The 19,118-nt window shown below is 45.1% G+C and overlaps 1 long non-coding RNA gene across 1 annotated transcript; it reads left to right on the forward strand.

Annotated features, from left to right (window-relative positions):
* The first annotated feature begins 1,119 nt into the window (after positions 1-1,119).
* LOC128108026 (uncharacterized) lies at positions 1,120-3,773 on the forward strand. The gene is made up of 3 exons (XR_008217278.1): positions 1,120-1,204; positions 3,296-3,396; positions 3,555-3,773. It is a non-coding gene; the product is annotated as an uncharacterized LOC128108026 (long non-coding RNA).
* The last annotated feature ends 15,345 nt before the right edge of the window (positions 3,774-19,118 follow it).

Here is a 19,118-nt window from a genome sequence, read left to right on the forward strand (position 1 = left end):
TTGGGTGACCAGAGGCAGCTGGCAAAGTCTTACTATTTGGAGTATGTTTCCAGTGATCTGGAGAGCCGGCTCCTGATGGAGCAGAGTCAGCAGATGAAGAAGTTGGACATGCTGAGGCTAGAGAAGGAGAAATTACTGGAGGAATGGGTCCTGCTGAAGCACCACTTGGGTGAATTGAAAGTGCTCTGTAAGGACCAAGAAGAGACCAGTGACCTCCAGAACCAGCAACAGCAGGTAGGGACAGGCAGCTGGGTCACAGTTAGGTCCAGCACCATTTACTTATGTAAACTTACCCAGTTTACCCATCCAGACACCTGTGCTCTATCTCATCACTTTCCTCATCCATACACCCATCCATCCACCCACTTCATGACATAAAATTGTTCATTGTGTGTCTGTGCATTAGTATTTCTGGGAAGTGAGTCTTCTCTGAGAATCTAGGTCATTGGCATGCAATCCCTGATATTCTTCTTGAACCTGTAGTCAATGGGGAGAAACAGGTCAATCACTCATCACACAGCTACATGTCATTATGATGGGAGGATTGCTACACACAGAATTGAGTTCAAGAGTAAAAATTCTCTAACCACCTCCACACAGACTGACCAAGCAGAGTATGCTTCCCTAGGCCGTTTTAGTTCCCAAGGATGGAAAGCTGAGTTTTGGGACTTTTCCTAAAAGTTGGTGTGCTTATTCTAAAGATAACTGCTCCTCTATCACTTGGTTGTTTTTGTCTCACCCCTTTCTCTATCTCTCTCTGTCTCTCCGTGGTGTGTGTGTGTGTGTGTGTGTGTGTGTGTGTGTGTGTGTGTGTGTGTGTGTGTGTGTGTAACAGAGGCATGTGGGAGTGCAGTGCATATTTCATGTGGATGACAGCTAGAGGAGACCACAGGGTTTCTCTCTTGGTCAGTCTCTGTCTTATGAACTTGAAGCAGGCTTTCTCATGTGCCCATGAGCTTGAAATTTCGTGAGACTGAGTGACCAGCAAGCTCTTGGGATCCTCTGTGTGTGTGTTTGCACTTGTGTGAGAATGTATTGACTATACTATACTCAACCATCCGCTAAGGACACAATCTTGTAATGAACAGGAGCAGCAAAGAATGGAGGAGAGACTTCAGAGCTTGCTGAAGCAGAGGGAGCTGGTCACACAGCAAATACACTTGACAAAAAAACTGCAGCATCATTTGACTGTCTCCCAGATGAGGTAGGAAGCCAGGCTGAAGTTGGAGTATGGATCCAGCTGGGTCCCCTTTGCCAGGGCTCTGGATCCTTTGTGGGCTTTTGCTTATCAGCAAGACTCCCTGCTCCAAGCAGGAGTAGACCAACTCAGAACTCAGAGTATTATGCTGGTCCCGTCAACAAGAACTCCTGTCCAGCAAACAATATGTTTGATACTCCCTGGTCTGTACACTTGTGTCCCATTCCTCCCTTCTGATCTCTCTGGTATGTTCTCAGCAGGCTTTCCTTGAACTCACAGAGCTCTGCCTGCTTATGCCTCCCAAGTGATGGGATTTAAGGGTGTGTGTCACCATATCTCAAATTACATATTTATTCAGGAATATCACCTGTAGGGTTGAGATTCACACCCTTGTCACTATTTGATGTAACACTGACTGTCTTCATTGATTGAGCATTTCCCATGTAAAGTGTACTGGGGATATAATAAGTTTAGTCATTGGCAGGATGAACCAAGGCAGATGTCTCTGCTGAGGATTGTTCAGAACCTTCACAGAGTGTTGTGTAACAGCCTCCTCTAGAGTACCAGGATGGAGATTCCCAGCTGTAGGCCTAAGGATAACACAGCTGTTTTTGTTTATTGCCAGAGACCATGCAGTGACAATATTCTCAGACACCTGACTCAAGAAATGCTGCTCTAGGTGGGCGGTGGTGGCGCACGCCTTTAATCCCAGCACTTGGGAGGCAGAGGCAGGCGGATCTCTGTGAGTTTGAGGCTAGCCTGGTCTCCAAAGCGAGTTCCAGGAAAGGCGCAAAACTACACAGAGAAACCCTGTCTCGAAAAAACCAAAAAAAAAAAAAAAAAGAAATGCTGCTCTAGCATGACAGGCTCCATCTTGCATATTACCTGGGTGTAAGGGGCCTTCTAAGCAGGAGGCCTGATCATTTCACATGACCTTATTCAGCTGTCTAGTTTGCAAAGTTGTATCAAGTCTATGTATAAAAATGAGATGATCTTTTCAAAATTATTTTTTATTCATTTTACATACTAACCACAGATCCCCCTTTCTTCCCTCCTCCCACTCCCCACACAACTTCTCCTGCCACACTTCATCCCCTCGTCCAACAAGGTAAGTTCTCCCATGGTGGGACAGCTAAGCCTGGTACATTCTGTTGAGGCAGGACCAAGCCGCTCCCTGTTTTATCAAGTGAGAGCAAGGTGTCTGACCTTAGGTAATGGGATCCAGAAAGACGGCTCATGCACCAGGATAGATCCTGATCGCACTTCCAGGGGCCCCTCAAACAGACCTAGCTATACAAGGGTCTCCCATATGTAGAGGGTCTAGTCCAGTCCCATGCAGGTTCCACAGCTGACAGTCTAAATTTCCTGAGTTCCTTTGAGCTTGGTTCAGTTGTTTCTGTAGATTTCCCCATCAAGATCTTTAAGACGCTTGCTCATGTAATCCCTCTAAAAAAAGAATAGAAGGAACACAGCTTGAAATTTTAGATTTTCTATATCAACCTGTGACAGCATTGTACAATATGGAGAGAAAAATAAAATAATATCAATTAAAATCAGGAATAATGACAGGTGTGTGTGATGGCGCATGTCTTTAATCCAAGCTATTTGGGAGCACAGGCAGGAAATCTCTGGACTCTCGTAGCCATCCTAGAACATGTATCAAGTGAGCCAGAGATGCATATTGTAACCCTGCCTAGAAAGAATTAAACAGACATTGGACAAGGAAAAAAAATGAGGAGGTCGATGAGAAACTCATCATGAACAGTCTGTGTGTCCCCAATATGATGTTATGTATGACTTTAATATGCTACTCTTTTTGTTTAAATGATGTCCCTAGGCTGTAAGAAAAAGTCCTGTTCTTTCTCATAAAGCACAGTACATACAGTACTCAGATCAACATCTAATACTTGTTAAGGGCAGAAAATAATTCAAGGCCCAGCTATTCTGTGACACTTATTCCTTAGGGGTATAAACAATGACTGCTGTGAAAAATCAATGTTGATTGTCCAGCACAATTGAGTTCTTGTGATATCACTGACTGACAGGTGACATGGCAGACCCCACCAGGACTCTGCCCTTACTGACTTCCTCCTCTAGGTCAGAAAATCTCCAACATGAGCTGGAACAATCCACAGCTCAGGATGAGAGCCTCCTGCCGACAGAGCTGCTGCAGCAGGAGCACTAAGTGTCATAAGCAAGTGAGCCACCATGACATCCCATCCCCAGCAACATGGCATTTGTGGGGTGGAGTTCTTCCTTGATTCTGGTTTGCTATGTGTGAATAAGCCCTGAATTTGTCTAACCAGAAACCCAGCAAGGCTGTTGTTGGATCTGATTGCCTTTTCTTCTCTCACAGCACCCTTTATGAGAACTGAGGAGGCTGAAGGAATCCATAGTCAACTAGAACCCCTGACATTCTCCACTCTATGATCAAGGCCTCCTCAAAACAAGACATGTACTACTAGTTGTGAAATCACCAGTGAGGCAAATATCATCTGCCCTGAAGGTCATCCATCCATAATCTGATCCATGTGTCTGTTGACTCACTAGTTATGGAATAAAGAAACCATCAAGAAGATGCTTGAGATTCAAAAAATAAACACCAAGAGTTATGCAGAAGAAACTGACATCTACCAGCAAGTGTTCCCAGTGAGGGCCACAACAACATGGAGAGAGAATATGTTTCCACTCATAGTTACTCTGAAAGTTTATTGCTACAAACTTTTGGTAGCTGACTGAGTGTTGAGCCCTTCATATGTGGAGGGAGATATGTCAATGGAGACTGTGTTGATGTCATGCTGCTATCCAGACAGACCACACAAAGGAAGCATCATATTCTCACTCCAGTCCAGTGTGGGAACTACTCAATTTCATGCACACGTGATGGTGAAGTGAATTGTTCTGGAAAATGATTTAGGAAGGATGTCACCATGAGCTGTTATGTCTTTGGGCAGCAAATGCTCCCCATGTCCTTTTTTGCTCTTGAATGGGCACACAGACACATTTTGGCTGACAGAATCATATAGTGGCCAACATAGCATAAGATCAACTTTGGCAAGGACTTAACCTAGAAGCCCCAAAGTGGCATGACTACACTTGTCTTGAAGAGGGTATTTCAATTCAGGGTTGTCTTCCAACTTGTGTCCAAAGCCAGCCACAGAGTGTAGGACAGTGCACTATATCTGCACGATGAGAATGTTTCTTAGTGTAAATAGTTTTGGTTTGTTTTTGGGTTTGCATGAATTTAGGTTTTGTTGTTCTTTGTTTTGTTTTGCTGTTTTGTTATTTTTTGGTTCTTTGTTCTTTCTTTGATTTTATATATTGCTAAGGCTATAGACTGGATATACCAAGTGCCCTTTTAAGCCCTTATTCAGTCAAATTCCTGTAATTTCACAAATAAAAAAGTAATTTCCAACTCTTCATTCTTTCCTTTAAATTTTTTTGACTTTACTTACCAACCACAGATCCAACTCTCATCGCTCCTCCCTCTCCTGCCTACCACATTCTCCCCACCACTCCTGCCCTCCTCCAACAGGGTAAGTTCTCCCATAGGGGACAGATAAACCTGGTACATTCTCTTCATTCTGAAAGTAGCTTTGTAGTCAGGTGTGGTGTCACACTCCTGTAACATTAGAACTCAACAGACAGAGGTGGATCTCTCAAAGTCCCAGGAAGCTTAGGCTACATTGTGAGTTCTCGGCTAGACAGGGTTACAAACCAAGATGGTGTCTTGGGTGTGAATCGCATGGCCTGCTCCATGAATATCCACTTCATGATGGAAAAAAATCCATATAAAACACCTGACTTCACATGTCTAGCTACTTCAAAAAACGGAGAATAGATAAACACATGTTCATGACGTGATCATTCATATCAGATTTTTCAGAAATACACCTATGTTTTCTAATGCATCTCAGGAAGTGAGAACATTTGTTACAGGAGTGTAGAAGAAATGAGGAAACCTATAGCTCTCTGCCTTTCTTTTCCTGAAACACAGCACCAGTGACAGTGGCAATGCAGGGGTAGTAACCTTCTAAGACATATTGAGATGTGGTCTTTTTAATGTGCTGTTGCCTTGACTATTCATTTTGCATGGATTTTTTTTTGAGATTCACTTACTTGTATTTATGTATAGGTGTATTTTGCCTGTTTTCTATGCACCACAAGCAATCAGTTTGCACTGAAGCCAGAAAGGGCAATGAATTCCACATGGAACTGGAGTCACAGAAGATTGTTAACTGATCTCTGGGTCCTCTGGGAGAGCTATACATCCTCTTAAAGGATGAGTGATCTCTCCAGCCCCTGCACATGACTTTTGTCCTTCCAGCCTTCCAATAGTATAATAAACCCTCTCTGCATACTGTTCAATTTATCAGTAAGACTCCAGTGAGCCAGGACCCCATGAATCCCCTCTAAGAAGTATCCAAGATGCTTATGACTGCATGTAAGCTAGGAGAGCATCCCTGACTTATACCTAAGGCTTTCATGTCCAGAGGCCCAGCAATTGTCTCCAGGGCCTTGGTTCTGCTGGGTGGCTAGGGAGGGTTCTGCATCACACCCAACCAAAGAGGATTTTTTTTCTAGAGAATTGTAGGGACAGGACTATGAGGAAGGCTTGGGAGACTGCTTGGGATTCCAGGCATTCAAGCAGAGTCGTCCTGGGCTCAGGACCATCGCTCAGCAGCTCTTAAGTCAGAGTTGGAGCAATTATGTCACCCCTCGTCTGGGTGACAGTACAGAGTAGGCCCATCAGATGAAATGCAGATTTTTAAGACCCGCCTGGGGATGGAGATGGGGTAAGATATACCTGTGATGCACCAGCTAAGCAGTGTTAAGTGGAAACTTCACATTTGCCTAGGTGGATGGAACCTGCAGCAAAAGCCACATGCCTCTGGTGGAGAGTGTGTCTCTGCAAGGTTTGAAAGGGAGAGGGATGGTTGATGCTACACTTTCACCACAGCAGAAGTCACAGTGTATTGAGGAAAGGTTTCTTTCAGATGGGGGCTTTATTCTTCTGAAGTTCTCCTGGAATGGATCTGACCTGAGACTCACAGTAAGTCAGAGAGTTAATGTGTGAAGGAATTGTCCTTTGAAGTTCCAGTCTTTTTCTCTCAAACCATAGCTTTTAAGATCTCTAAAGCCAGAGAAGCATGTGGTTCACTTCAGTTCCTCCCTTTCATTGGTCACTTTCTCATTCTTCACTGACTCTGACACAGTACCTGTAGACACACTGGAACCAGCTGAGACTTCATTCATCCTTCACTACCAATCACTGAGCTGTGGCATGTGTCTCCCTGTCCATCCTTCCATTATTGGGAAGGAGCCTATGTTCGGCCATGCCTTATTCCATGTGAATCCTCAGCATAGCTCTTGGCTCTTTGGATAAATGCTACCAGATAGATGACATGGCTTCTTCTCCTTGCATTTGTGCAGATAGATAACAGTTTACTATCAGCCTTTCTCAGACTAAACTGTGCAGAGTGTGTAATGTGGACTGGGGCACTTCTTCTATCTCAGATAAGCATGCCTAGTCTTGAAAAGATTCTGTCAGCTACTCCAGTGGGCCATTCTTATGGGGGCTAAATTGATAGTTAAAGCTCGTCTTGATTTCTGCCCTGTAGTAGTTGTAGCAGATGAACTGAGTTACAAGCCAGGAATATAACGCAGAGACAGAATACTTGTCTAGCAAATACAAGTGCTAAGTTCAATCTTAGTACATTAGGGATGATGAGGATGTAAAATTAACACTGTTACATCCTATGGAGTGTCATACAGCAAACTGGAGGTTTCCTAGAAGCTTCTAAAATCCTCCCACCTCCATTTCTTACCTTTAGTTAACTGTGGCAAACATTCATTTTGAGAATGAATATTTCCAATGAATGACAGATATACACAGAGATCAGAAACATAGATATGTAGCTTATTAAAATCTGTGGTTTTGGTGATGGACTGGAAAATGACTAAGCAGGAAAATATCATGCAGACAAGCCTAAAGAGACATGCAATTATATCCCTGAGACCCACCTTATTGATGGAGAGAATAAAAATGTGCCACAAAGTTGGGGGTGGCACATCTTGGCCCACTGAAGCTGAGACAACTGGCTTCCCATTCCTCACTTATACTAGAATCTCTCCAACTGATGCACACACATAAATATATTACTATGTGTTCCATTTGAGTTATTTGGGACTTTTTCTTATTTTACTTTGGCTATACAAATCATAGAAACAAAGAAGACCAATAGCAAATCATTATGAGAAAAACAGATTAAGAGAATGTGGTCATTTCAAATTTGTAGATTTGCTAAGATCATTGTTACTCCCCAAATGCCCCAACACATCTTCTATAGATGCATGGCTAACCATGATTTATTGTCTCCTTATTTTCTCCAAGAGCCCAACATTGTGGCGAATGCAAGACAGTCTCTATGGCTTGTCCATGCCAAACTGGAACTGACAGACTCCTCAAATGGGGATGGCATGTTCTGAATGTGTCAAAATCGGTCCAGGTCGCCATAACTACCCTCTGTTCACATTCCTCTTAGCTGTGAGCTGTCTATACTCCACCCAGAGCCAAGGAATCCACAGAATCAGCACTCCTGAGTATGACCCTGGGATGAACATGGTGAGAGTAGAGAACCAATGGCTGTATCTTGTCCATTGATCCATAACCATGCTCTGGCACATGTGTGCAAACACATATATAAATACACAGATAAGTAAATGTAATAAAAGTTTTGAGAACAGAATTCCATACTTGGCAACTCTCAACCTAGTCTTGTCAAGTGACACAGACATTTATGGTGAAATCATGAAGGAAAACCACGTTTCCCTTGAGATTTTTAAACAAATGTTTGATGAAAGAAGGTGAGGCTGCCAGAATGATGCTGGGGGGGGGGGGGACGGACCACAAAGGCTTTGGAGGTTATAGAAGTTTTGTTTTATACAGAAGAAGACTTGGATCTGTGCATGACAACAGATACACACATCTCTGATGTTTTCTAAATGGACAGAGACCCTCATTGAGGAAATATTGAGAATGTTCAATGTTGTGACAGTAGAGTGGAGACAATGTCCTTCCCCCTTCCTTCCCTGCTGTCTCTGTCACATTCCACTACCATTTAGCACTTATTTATGCATTCTATTTATATTGTTAGCTGTTAACAATCTGTCTTTTTCTTCCCTTAATACTTTCATTCAGCTGACAATTATGGGAGGTTTTAAGTGTCAGCAGGCACGAAGGGGTAACACTGAAGGGAACATCTAATAAAGAGGAGCTACCAGCTATGGTGGTGTGGTGACATGCCACTGATCCCAACCCCAGAGAAGTAGTCACAGAATGATCAGGAGTCTGAGGCAAGCTTGGGCTACAAGAGACCCTCCCTAAGACAATAATATAAATAAACGTGAAGAACAGCCTGTCTTCACAGTGGAGAGAGAGCTGATGGAGCAGTATGTAGAAACATGGCCTGACTTAGCCCTGTGTGCTCTCAGGTTCTGTCTCCCAGAACATGTCGCAGTTGGGGAGCTGAAGTCTCTTATTTGATAGACCAGCCTGGATTTCCTGCATCAGGCAGAACCCTCCCTAGACACCCAGTAGAACCAAGGCCCTGGGGACAATTGCTGGGCCCCTGGACATGAAAGCCTTAGGTATAAGTCAGGGATGCTCTCCTAGCTTACGTGCAGTCATAAGCATCTTGGATACTTCCTCGAGGGAATTCATGGGGTCCTGGCTCACTGGAGTCTTACTGATAAATTGAACAGTGTGCAGAGAGGGTTTATTATACTATTGGCCTGGCCAAAGTGTCTAGGCCAAAGCCCAGGAATCTGCATGTCACCAAGACCATCTTTGGCAGTAGTTATCAACCTTCTGAATGCTGTGACAGTCTTGGGTAGACATCATTCCAGGGAGAGAGAAGCTGCCTGCATGAATAAAGGAAGCTTAGAAAACAGGTTCAGTTCACAATCCTTGAAACCAGAGAAATCAAATGGTATGGGATGATAGCACTCTTTTCTCAAACAACTGTTATCAGATTGTTGTTGGAAAGTTCCCAGGGTCACTCACCTCTCTCTCTCTCTCTCTCTCTCTCTCTCTCTCTCTCTCTCTCTCTCTCTGTGTGTGTGTGTGTGTGTGTGTGTGTGTGTGTGTGTGTGTGTGTGTGAGCCTGTTCTGAAACCTCTTGCTTCTCATCATAGGGATAACCTGAAACAGTCTGAATTTCCCATAAACATTAGGACCTTGTTTTTCTTTCTGATCAGTAGAGAGGAGTGCCAGGACCAAGACTGGTTGCTTGGAGACCTCTGGAGAAGCTCATTTGTAGCGTAAAAGGGCCAGCCAAAGAAACCCACCCTGGCCCTGAAACCAGAGCCTATGAAAGAAACAGTGGGAGGAGGGAGGGAAGGGGAATCTGTGGTTGGCATGTAGAATAAATAGAAAGTTTCTTTAACTGCTGCCACTGTTGCTGTTATAGCAATGGTGGCCACCGCTGCTACTGTGTCTGGGATTACCATTTCATAATTGCTTACTACAGCTAGCACAGTGGAGACCCTGGCAACAAAAGTAGCTACCACAGTTAGTTAATCTTCCATCCTATTGGGCATGATAAATTTAATTCAGTGGTTATATACATCTCGATTGGCTTTGAAAAATTATAAATTTATAAACTCAAGTTTCAGTTGCTTTTGGGATACTATCTTACAAGGACTCCAACGTACAGTATGGCTCATTAGGGAAGGGAATGGCTCAGTTGCCTTTAGCCTACTGGCTATGGGTGAGATAGAACCTCTGTTGGTCTTTTCTGTGTCGAACACACAGATTGCAAGCCCAGTGCCACTTTGAGATCTTCGGCAGCAGTTAACTCTGCAGCTCACGCACGATTGAGCCTGTGTGATAATGAGTATTCAGAGACAGGTAACGCCTGGGGAGGCACTCACCAACCTAAGACAGAGCACCTGTGGGGCCTGGGCAGGCGTCTTCATGACAGGTAAGGTGACCTGCTGATGTTCCATGCAACCCAAGTCAGAAGCTCATTATTTAATAAAAGGGGGACCTGTAAGTCCCTGGCCCCCGTTTTGGGTAACTGTTGCCTTGCTTGTGGATCTTGACCTTGATATCCTCCCTATGCTAATTCCCTGCCAGGTTCCACCCTCCTGAATGCTTAAGGGAAGTTCCTTGTCTGTGTATCCTGAATAATGGGTGTTAACAGCTTAGATGCAAGATTGTAAAATATCAGTAGCAAGCTTCTGCCCTCCGGGGTTCTCCCATTGTACTGTAAGCCTGTATTTAAGACCTCCTCCCTCCTTCAATAAATGACATTCAGCATTTAAAATTTATATATATATATATATTTGAATGAAGAAAAAACACAAGGACAGAAAGGAAGTTGAACTCACCCAGGTCTGAATCTGCACCTGCTTCCTTAGAATCCCAGCTGGAAATTAGAGGAGCAAGTGCAGATGAACACAGAGCCTGTGCTAGGAGATTTAAGAGGGCACTCGTGTCTCAGGGGACAAATGCTCATTTGGAAAGAGCTGTGGCTTCTAAACAAGGTCTGAGGTAGACCAGCCCTCAGGGATAACATCTCACAGGAAGTGGAATCTGTGAAAGGATACTGGTTGACTTGGGGATATGGAATTAACACAGAAATTAAGACAATGGTGTGTGATAACCCACAGATGAAAAGAACATGTCTGGGAAGAACCTACCCTAAAAGAGGCAAAAAATTGTCCTAAAAACAAAACACTGTGAGAGAAATCACAGAACAGCCGGGGGATGGCTCAGTTGGTAAAGTGTTTGCCCTAGAAACGGGAGGACATGAGTTGCATCCTCAAGATCTACCCAAAGAGTTGATGATGTTTCAGATACTTGGAGAGGCAGAGACAGTAGGGTCCCTGCGGCTCACTGTGCTGACAGGCTTGACATATTGGTGAGCCCCGGGCCAATGACAGACCTGTCCCTAAAACCATAGTGGACAGCTCCTTCAGGATACTGTTCAAGGTAGTCTGATGCCATCCGCATGTGCAAGCTATTTAGAGAAATAAAAAACAAACAAACAAACAAAAAAACACATCCTGGTCTGAAACCCAAGCTAGTGAAAGAAACACTTTAACCTGAAACAAGAACCAAAGAAACATACCCTGACCCTGAAACCACAGCCAAAGAATCACACTTTGGCCCTGGAACCAGTGACAGTCAAAAAAAAATATACCCTGGCTCTGAAAACTAGAGCCAAAAGGCTAAAAAAAGGGCAAGTAAAAGAAATACACTTTGGCCCTGAAACCAGAGCCAACACTGCCCCTGACCAACTAAATCAACCAATCCCTGAGCAGGAAAACCAACCAATCCCTGAGCAGAAAATCTTTCAGGAAAATCTCCACCCTGAGGAAGCCCTACATAAGCCCCTCTGCCTGTTCAGTTATCAGTTGTCTTTCTCCACCCTGTCAGAGTCAGCCTCTATCCTGATTCCTCCTTCCCAAATAAATCTCTTTCAAGATTTTGGGTGAAGATCTTCTTTCCCAGGTGAGGGGCAGAGTCTCTGCTGGGATATTCCCTTAGGGGAACTGAGCAGAAGAAGAAATGGATACTTCTGCTAGGAAACCCCCTTGGGAGAGGAGCATAAGTAGCAACTTTTTGCCAGCATCTGATCAGATTGCTACATTTCTGCAGTGGGTTCCCCTTTAGCAGAGTGAAGCAGAAGAAGCAACATCTTTGGTCTGAGCTGAAAAGAAATAGGTATCTCTGCTGGGACTTTCTCTTAGTGGAGGAGAGCAGAAGAAATGGATACCTCTGCTGGGTTGCTCCCTTAAAGGAGATAGAGCAGGGCTCAGCTGTAATGGCTCTCTCTCAGAGAAGAGAAGGATTGCTACGTCCTGCAGGGAGAACATTCTCCACAAGACCCCAGCTTCAGGTATAGCCTGACTTCCCAACAAGTCAGAATACCTTTCCCTCCAGAGCTGTAGGTATCCAGGATACCTCCCTTCACTGCTTCAGGTATCGCCTGACTTCCCAACAAGTCAGGTTACCTTTCCCTCCAGGGCTGTAACACTTGCACCACCTTCAACAGCAAACATGTTACCTGCCTGGAGGTCAGGTTCTATCCAGAAATAAAAAGGAAAGTAATCAGACCTCTGGAGTGCTCAAAGTAAGAGGAAGTGTGTTATATGGCAGCTGAACTGAGGTTAGAGGGTGCCTGGGAGTGGAGAAGTATCAAGTTGCTCCCCCAAAAACTAAGGCATCTTTCTCCTACAATAATTAAGTTCAACATTATCACTCTATTTTATAGATCAGACAACTGAGCCATCCAGAGATGCCTGGAGGCTTATGCTGACGATGAGGTCAATCTTGAACTGTAGGCAGGGCATTGATGGGGTTCAAATAAGAATGATCCCTGTAGTAGGACAGGCCCACAGGGTCAAGGAAAGTGGCTCAAACCAGTTGCCAAGACCTGCACATAGTGTACTTCCTTATGAGCCATCCTGGAGTCTGCCTGAGGGCCTAGCAACTGGCGATTTCAGAGTTCCTGGTCACTGTCAGAGTTCCTGATCATGTGGAGTCTGCCCCAGGGCCTAGCAACAGGCACTGTCAGAGTTCCTGATCATGACCAGCCAATGAGGGACAACCATGTAATGCTATCAGATTGGGACACAGACTGGTTGCTGGAAGGAGGGTATATAAGGCCTTCCCTGTTATTGAATAAAGGAGTCTGATGTCTGCCTACCATTGACTCCCAGTGTCTGTGTCGTTGATGCCACATCTTCTTACCTTTTCCTTCAAGGGAGCACTTAGGATGCAGCAACAGATTCCCCATAGGCTCATATACCTGAATGCTTTGTCATCAGGGAGTGGCATCATTTGAGAAGGATTGGAATGTGTGGCCTTGTTGGAGTAAGTATGTCATTGGGGGTTGGGCTTTGAGGTTTCAGAAGCCAGGGGTAGTCTAGTTCTCTCTTGGCAGATCAGGACGTAGCTCTCATCTACTGCTGCAGCTGCATTGGTGCCACCATGACGGTAATGGAGTAAATCTCTGAATCTGTAAGCAAGCCCACAATTAAATCCTTTCTTTTATCAGAGTTGCCTTGGTCATGATGTCTCTTCACAGCAGAGTACAGGGACTTAGACCTTTAGCAGAATCTTCTAGCCTAAATTTCTTTGCTTGAGTCCATTGGGAAGAGAATTGCAGCTGCTATCTTGTACCTCAGTTGTGGAAGATGGTAATCCAGCATAATTATTGGTGTTGTGGCAAGCCCCCACCTGCCACCACTTTTGGGGGATCAAAGAGAGTTTGCAAACCTCCCTCAGGTTGGACCTTCATTGAACTGGACCAGTAGTTCATTCTTCAGTGACAGGTTACTTAAGGGGAGGTCCCTGGAGATTGGGAAAATAAAGGTAATTATAGCTGCGGTCATTAGTACCATTTCTAGTACCTGAATGCTGTGCTGGAGAAGACACAGCCTTGCCTGATGGTTATTCTCTACCTGAAAGGAATAACTGGGCCTCAGTTAACCTCAGAGAGCACAAGTGGGTGAGAGTGCCTAGCAGCTCCTGAAGCCTTCCTGCAATCCTTCTCTCTGCAGCTCACTGAGTGGGGGCAGCATCTGGTTGAGCCCAGTGCTCCATCTGTATCTAGCTGGTGACGCTTTCTCTCTCATCTTTCCCCTTGACCATGGAGAATCTCCCGGAAAGGGCACATTGGCTTCAGGGAGGTGAGGACTGGACCATGTGACATTAGCAATTCCTTCCTCAGACAATCTCTTGTATCCCGGAGAGCTCTGTCATCATCTGAGATGTCACCAGTGTTGTGGAGACACCCATGACCCTTAGGGCATTTGTCCAGTGCCTATAGGGCTCAACCAAAGACATGTTGAAAAGACTGAGCAGGCTACTAGAGAGATAGAATGGAGAGCACAGAGAGACCAGAGACACACAGAAGGAAGCTGATATTTGGTCTCAAGTAAAACAGCAAGAAATAAATGTTCCAGGGGAAGGCACAGTGATTACTGGGCAGGAGATGGGGAGCTTCCTGAAGGAGTTGGACTTGACCTGGGCCTCCCAGGAATAGGGCTCAGCAGCTCCTCTGGGAAGCAATGAGCCTATCCTTCTCTGGATTCCTAAAGGGCAGACCCAGAGTCAAGGATTTCTGATGTTTAGTTTGGCAGAGCCAGGAACTTACAGATTGCTCTGCTGGAGGTCTTCTGCTTTCCCTCTGAGTGAGGAAGGAGTCAGGGGAGCTATTTTAGTACCATGACTGCTCTTCATCCCCACTCCATTCCTTTAGGAATTGTTGCACTAAAAACAGGGAGAGGAAACTGCCCTGGCAAAGCCTGAGGTTCTCATACTTCGCATCACAACCACTAGTAGGGCAGGAGTCACCAAGCATTGCTGTCTGCCAGGGAGTCCTAAGGTGTCTGAGATCCCAGCTGCATGGGTGACACCCAGATCTCCAGTGTAGCCTGAGAGCTTTTAGAGGCAGTGTATTAGGACAGAGACTGTACTGTCCTCTTCCTGACTTCTCTGGGTGTCCTGAGCTGTGAGAAAGAGTAGGTGAATCTGATGACCACGTTTTGTCCTGCATGACTTCCCCATCGATATGAAGGTCTGAAGCATCCAGGAAGTGACTTGGGAACCCTCACACTCCCTGAGTGCTTGTGGATAGTACCAGTTTTCTTCTGGCTCTGACAAAAGAGGTCTGAAGGCTCTGAAGCCAAGTTGTATCCTGTGCAACTGTGAATCAGCCCAAGGAAGTTGTCTCTTAGGTCACCTTGTGCAGGGAGGCAAGGAAACCAGCTGACTTCTGAGATACCCTCTACCTATAAAGGAATGGGAGGATTGACAGCCACAGAAGGGAGACTCAAGTCGGGGCTTTCAGAACCTGCTAGGGCAGTCTCATCTGGTAGTCCCTTCCTGAATATCGTTCTGTGTGTCAGCTTTGACTGAGATGAAGTAGTGTGTAGGGCAGGCACTGTCCCTTGGCAAAGAGTGAAGAGGGGCTCTAGTAAAGCTCTTAGGGCAAAGTGACCTCTGACTGACATTCTCAAGCTCCAGAATAGTTTACACAACACTGGCTGCATCTCCTTTCCTAAGCCAAATGCATTGTCACAGGTGGCTCCAGATCAAGGAGTTGGCCTTTTATGTAAGTTTAGGTGAAGCACCATAGTAGTGACACACAACACACTCTCCCCATGACTGTGACATGTTTGATTTTCTCTCTGAGAATGTCTTTACATCCCCTGATTAGCCTCTCACTAGCCAGCCATCTTTCCTCAAACTCAAGTGCATGAATAACATCTGTCTTCATGGGAGTGTTTGTTCTTGGTACCTGAGGGCTCACCTGGGGAGCCCCAGTACTTATCACCAGTCTGACCTGTCAATAGTTGATCACACCTTTGCTAACATCATGATGACTGTAGTGTATTCTGCTGAAATTTTGAGGGAAATTTTCATCAATACCTATGGGACTTATTATTGTTCTGACAGGACACCCAGAATTCCCCCACAACCCCCACACATTGTAACAGCCCTGTGGATAGTACTCACTGTAATATTCACTACAGGAGACTGGGCTTTCCTCCCCATCATCCTAACCTAATTTCCTAGCAATCTTTATTTCTCATCTTATTGATTAGAGCTTTTAAAGAAGGAAAATGGCATTTCCTGGGCTGTTTCTGGAAACTGAATCTTCAACTCCCTACAGATAAGTAGTGAAAAGGTTCTAATGAGGCAGAGAGAGATCTCTGGGTTTGTAAGGAGGAGGTGCTGAAGGGCATCCCCTGTTTCTCTGGGAAGGCTCCTGAAAAGGGTAACTACTGGTTAATTGGGGAATAGCTAGTTAACAGGTAGATGAGGGCTGTTGGCAGTGACCCTAACAGTACCTTCCCTGAACATTCTATTCTACCCTGGAGAGCCCTTAGCATCCTCTTTGATGTCACCACTGTTGAGGCAACACCAACTGCCATTTGGGGCATTCGTACAGTGCCTCTGGAATTCACAAAGACATGTTGGTGAGATTGAGAAAGCTACTTGGGAGAGAGAATAGACAGTCTAGAGAAGAGAGAGAGGCAGGAGGAAGCTGATCTTCTGTCTCAGGGTAAAACATCAAGAAATAAATGTTCCAGGGAAAGGTACAGTGAGACTTGTGCAGGGAATTGGGAGCTTCCTGGAGGAGGTAGGCCTTGAGCTGGGCCTTCCAGGAATGGGGTTCAGCAGCTGGGAGACTTTGGGAAACCATGGGTCTATCCTGCTTCTCTAGGTTCGTAAAGAGCAGACAGAGTGGAGGATTTCTGAGGGTTAGTTTGGCAGAGATCCAGGAATTATTACTATGCAACTACTGGGCTGGGAATGCTTTAATTTCATTCTGAGTAGAATCAGGGTAGCAAAAGGCACAGGATGATAGATGAGGGATCTCTGTCAGGATAGGGTGTTGCTGAACTTCACCCTCAGCTGATTCCTTTAGGTTCCATGGATATTGATGCTAATAACATGTAGAATAACTCCTCTGGGTATTCACCAAGGTCCCAGGCATTCAGTTGCTCTTGGTCCTAGACACAGGTGGTCAGGGGTTGGTAGTGCTAGGTACTACAGACTCCAGGACTCACCAGCATCGCATCAGATATGAGCTGAGGTTGTCCTCCAAACCAGCATGGTTGGACCAGCTTATGACTTCCAGGACCCATAGGATTGCAGTAGATGCTGAGGTACATATCTAGCCATTGTGATGGGGGACAGGGATATGGATTATATGCCCCAGCTTGAGGATAGCTGCCCTCTTCTTTCGGGGCTTCATGGGTTCCAGGCATTCCCTCTTTCTCGGGCCTCTACTTGGGACTTAGTGTAAATATTACAGCTTTGATGGGAATGGCTTCCCCAACAGAAGTGTCATAACTCTGCCCTGTCAGGCAAGGTTTCCCCAGTGGAAATGTCACAGTTCTGCTCTGGTAGGGGAAGGTTTCCCAATGCAAGTGTTACAGCTCTACTCTGAAAGTTATCCTGGCAACCAGGAGACAAGAAATACCACAAAGTCACACCATACAACACACCCCACATAAGATATTTATTGGGAAGGAAAAACCCAAGAGGGTGGCTGCCTCTGCCTAGGTGAGAAGTACCAGGGAACTGAGCAGAAGTCAGTCTATGTGTGGGGTCTTGGAGATGGGGAACTATCCAGTTTGGCATGGGATTTGTGGGACTTTTGTAGCCCGATCTTGGGGAAAGCTCAGAGATTGGTGGAATTCTGTGCTCTGGGATAGGTGGGATTTTGTGGCCTGATCTTGAGGCATGCTCAGAGATCAGTGGTAATTTTTTTCCTGACACTGGTCACAGACTTGGGATCAAGTCAGGATCAGTATGTTCTTTCTTTGGCCCTGTTCTCAGAGTCAAATCATGGTCAAGGAGTTCTTTCCTTGGCTCTTTTACCCTATACTTAGCATTACCTCTCTTTGTCCTATGACATTCAACTATGCAAGTTCATTTGAGTTTATCTACCTCTAGGAACTACTGGGAAGGCATCATCACAACTCTCCACCCTCACTGAGCAGGATGAGAAGATGAACAAGGTAGAGAAACTGACAATTTAGCTACAGAGGATAACCTGTGAGAGAAATGAACTGCATGGTATCCTGACCCATTATACCAATAATGATTTGAACAGCAGGTAGTCATTATGTCCACTTCTCAGTTGACTGTCTTGAAACCACCGTGACAAGCCCAGATTTCGAAAGAGACAGGATGACCTCCATGGTGTCCTCATGCCCAATTTTCCTGAGTGCACCTGAGAGGCAGAACTTGATGCCTGGGTAGGGATGAGATGGGGACACAGGCTGTTTTGCTTCATTCAAATGAAAAGCAGAGCCTGTGGCCTGAATCACTGTCTGGGTATAGGAGTAGTAGTGTGTGATTGCTCATCATGCATTTCAAGATGTCTTGACAGGTGTTGGCTTATGGGAAATGCAGAGTGTTGTGAGTTTATGTTGAGTCTTTGTACTTGACCAGCAGGTGATTGTGTGCTGATGGCTCTTGGTAGAGTGTCTCATAGTAGGGATGGTGGGTGTTAGGATAATAAAGGGGGGAATTATAAGGGAGAGTGAAAAAAAAAACACATCAGAGGGTAACACGGTCAGAGCCATAGATTGAATGCAATGACAGCCAACAGGATTTGGATTATGTGTTCTTAGACATAAGGGTGAAATCCATGCAGCAGTTCTGACCAGGTAAGTGTGCCCCACAGCGGATGAGTCAGTGAGAAAGGGATAGCCTGAGATGTCCTTGAAGACTGACAGGCCTGCAACAGGACAGTTTTTAGTGAGAATTTGTAATTTAGTTCTCAGGCTTGGGCAGTGGATGAGGGGAGTAAGGAGCTTGTGTCGAGGCTTATTGCTTATGTGCAAGAATTTTGGTAGTCTGCTGATAATTCTAACTTTACACCATGGTGATCCAATAAGATACAGAGGGTTATTCCATTTTTTTGTATCTGTTGAAGTTTGCCTTGTTACCGACTATGCGTACAGTTTTAGAGAAGGTTCCATTAGGTGCTGAGAAGAAGGTTTATTCTTTTGTGTGTGGGTGAAATGTTCTATAGATGTCTGTTAAGTCCATTTGAGTCATAACATCTGTTAGTTCCCTTCTTTCTCTGTGAAATTTCTGTCTAGCAGACCTGCCCATTCGTGAGAGTGGGGTGTTGAAGTCTCCCACTATCAGTGTGTGGGGTTTGATATGTGATAGAAGCTTTAGGAATGTTTCTCTTACAAATGTGGTTGCCCTTGTATTTGGGGAATACCTGCCCATTCGTGAGAGTGGGGTGTTGAAGTCTCCCACTATCAGTGTGTGGGGTTTGATATGTGATAGAAGCTTTAGGAATGTTTCTTTTACAAATGTGGTTGCCCTTGTATTTGGGGAATACCTGCCCATTCGTGAGAGCGGGGTGTTGAA

Source organism: Peromyscus californicus, unplaced genomic scaffold (genome assembly GCF_007827085.1).
Source record: "Peromyscus californicus insignis strain IS unplaced genomic scaffold, ASM782708v3 Scaffold_12__1_contigs__length_115047231, whole genome shotgun sequence".
Taxonomy (NCBI): Eukaryota; Metazoa; Chordata; class Mammalia; order Rodentia; family Cricetidae; genus Peromyscus; species Peromyscus californicus.